Raw genomic sequence first — 3,283 nt, 5'->3', positions numbered from 1 at the left:
CTGATTCGTCTTGTTGACCGAGTACACAACCCATCGAGTCTTCAAGAACTGTTAAATACATGATCAGAGGTCTTCCTTCCACAGGCGGAGACAAAATCGGAGGTTCAGACAGATAATCTTTGATACTGTCGAAAGCTTTCTGGCAATCCTCGGTCCAATCATGCGACTGATCTTTCCGGAGGAGCTTGAATATCGGCGCACATGTGGCAGTCATGTGGGATATAAATCTGGAAATGTAGTTCAAGCGGCCAAGAAAACCTCGGACTTGCTTCTCAGTTTTGGGTGCAGGCATCTCTTGTATTGCTTTGACCTTTGCAGGATCAACCTCAATACCTCTTTCGCTTACCACAAAACCCAACAACTTGCCGGAACGGACTCCAAAAGTACATTTGTTCGGATTCAGACGAAGCTGGAATTTCCTCAAACGCTGAAAAAGCTTCAACAAATGCTCAATATGCTCCACTTCCGTTCGGGACTTAGCGATCATATCATCAACATAGACTTCGATCTCCTTGTGCATCATGTCATGAAACAAGGTAGTCATAGCTCGTTGATACGTGGCTCCGGCGTTCTTCAAACCGAAGGGCATCACTCGATAACAGAATGTTCCCCAAGGTGTGATGAATGTTGTCTTCTCCATATCCTCTGGTGCCATCTTGATTTGATTATATCCAGAAAATCCGTCCATAAAGGAAAAGACTTTGAATTTAGCTGTATTGTCTACCAACATGTCGATGTGTGGTAGAGGAAAATCATCCTTTGGGCTAGCTTTATTCAAATCTCTGTAATCAACGCACATACGGACTTTTCCGTCCTTCTTAGGAACAGGCACAATTTTGGCCACCCATTGAGGATATGTCGAAGTCACCAGAAACCCCGCATCAATTTGCTTCTGAACTTCCTCTTTGATCTTTACTGCCATATCTGGATGAGTTCTTCTGAGCTTCTGCTTCACAGGCACGCACTCAGGCTTCAAAGGCAGGAAATGTTGCACAATATCTGTATCTAAACCCGGCATGTCTTCATAGGACCAAGCAAAGATATCTGAATATTCTCGTAGCAAGCTGATCAAATCTTCCTTGACAGACTCTTCAAGAAGTGCCCCGATCTTCACCAGGCGAACACAATCCTCAGACCCCAAGTTGACTGTTTCCAAGTCTTCGAGATGCGGCTGAATGATCTTCTCTTCGTGCTCAAGGAGACGGGTAATCTCATCAGGAATCCCTTCAACGTCATCTTCTTCTGCCTCAAATACAGGGAATTCAAAATTGGGAGATGGCGTTGGATCATTATGTTCAATGGGTTTTAGGATCGATCTGCATAATGATTTTGATTAAGGAAAAAACTTCAGCATTTAAACAAGCAAACCATTATGCAGATGAAAAAATGTTTGCTCTTTTTTTGTTTTTATGGTTTTTTGTGATCACTGATTTCATGCAGAAAAGCAAAAAGTGAAAACAAAGGAAAAACAAATGTTAAACAATGCATTAATTGAATGAAAACATCATTGTATTAAATGCTGCCAACAATGTCATCACTTCTCCTTTTGGCATGGGAGAAGGTTTTAAACAAAATGAACAATTTACTCTGATCTATGGATGACTGTAGGAACATCTACAGCGACCCAATTGTGGCAGACACCACCAGGAATAACAAAATTGTTCATGTCCTCTGCTTCCTCTTCAATGATGGCAGCAGCTTCCTCTTCTTCAGGTTGATTGGCGTGAATGAACCCTCCACTCTTGAACAGACCTTGCTCATTGCATGCCCCAGAACCATAGCCAATGCCAGCCCGGGATTTATTGTCTTCAAGTTCAATCACCTTCCCCAAACCAGCAACTGCACCACATTCAATGGCCAGCTTAGCATCACGGTAGGAAGTGAATGAAGGAGACTTCTTCTCGATTGGTTCATCAATAGATAAAGCTTGGAACTGAGTTCCAACTTCATCCTCTGCGTCAATATACGAGAAAGAAGACAGATGGCTAACCAGGAGAGCCTTTTCTCCCCCTACTACAACCAATTTCTTATTCTTCACAAATTTCAGCTTCTGGTGTAGGGTGGATGTCACGGCGCCAGCCTCGTGAATCCATGGTCTGCCTAAGAGACAGCTGTATGATGGGTGGATATCCATTACTTGGAAAGTAACTTGGAAATCACTTGGTCCTATCTTGATTGGGAGATCAACTTCCCCAATCACGGTCTTGCGTGACCCATCGAATGCTTTCACAACAACCCCACTCTGCCTCATAGGAGGACCTTGATATGACAGACGAGAGAGTGTGGATTTCGGCAATACATTAAGGGACGATCCAGTGTCCACCAACACATTGGACATTGCATCAGATTTGTAATTCATAGAGATGTGCAAAGCCATGTTGTGGTCTCTTCCCTCCTCGGGGAGATCAGCGTCACAAAAGCTCAAAGTGTTGCAAGCGGTAATGTTTGCAACAATGCTATCAAATTGTTCCAGGGTGACGTCGTGATCAACATATGCCAGGTCCAAGACCTTCTGCAGAGATTCCCTATGGGGTTCTGAATTCAGCAGTAGAGAAAGAATAGAAATCTTGGAGGGCGTGTGTAGAAGCTGGTCTACAATATTGTACTCACTCTTTCTGATGAGCTTCAGCATCTCATCAGACTCTTCATCAACAATGCCACTCGGGCCACCTGAAGAAACAGGAGTCTTTTGTACAGAGGAGGAAGGCTGGGCAACAGCAAGTGCCGGATTCTGAACATTCACAGCATTCCCTACAGGGCGCACAACAGTGTCAGAAGTGGTAGCCTTTGCTGGCGCAGAGAATACTCGACCACTGCGGGTCAACCCACTAACATCAGCAATAGTGGTTACAGATGTAGACGGTAGAGGTACCTCAACCCCATCCTGGACAGCAACAGGATTGTATCTGAAGGGTACAGCTTTGTCAGATGAATAGGGCACAGGGCCAGCTGGTTTAATGACCAAGGAAGGGGAAACCTTTGGCTTGTTGCTATTATAGCAAATAACAACTGGTTCAGGCAGCTTGAACACTGGTGAAATGACGTTCACTTCAGGTTCGACTTCATCAACATTGCGATTCTGCAGAATCTCAATGGTACCTTCATTCAACAACTTCTGAAGTTCTCTGCGTACTTGATCGCAACCCAGACGATTAACCGAACAAACGCGGCACTTGTCATGGTTATGCTCCAAATAACTGTACTGACACAGCATCTTATGTAAATCAACCAACGACTGCCTGATGTGGCTGACATACTTGACCTTGTACCTCCCAAGGCATTC

This window comes from Lathyrus oleraceus, chromosome 6, assembly GCF_024323335.1.
Source record: "Lathyrus oleraceus cultivar Zhongwan6 chromosome 6, CAAS_Psat_ZW6_1.0, whole genome shotgun sequence".
NCBI lineage: Eukaryota > Viridiplantae > Streptophyta > Magnoliopsida > Fabales > Fabaceae > Lathyrus > Lathyrus oleraceus.
The sequence above is the reverse complement of the archived record's forward strand: the minus strand, read 5'-3'. Positions refer to the sequence as shown.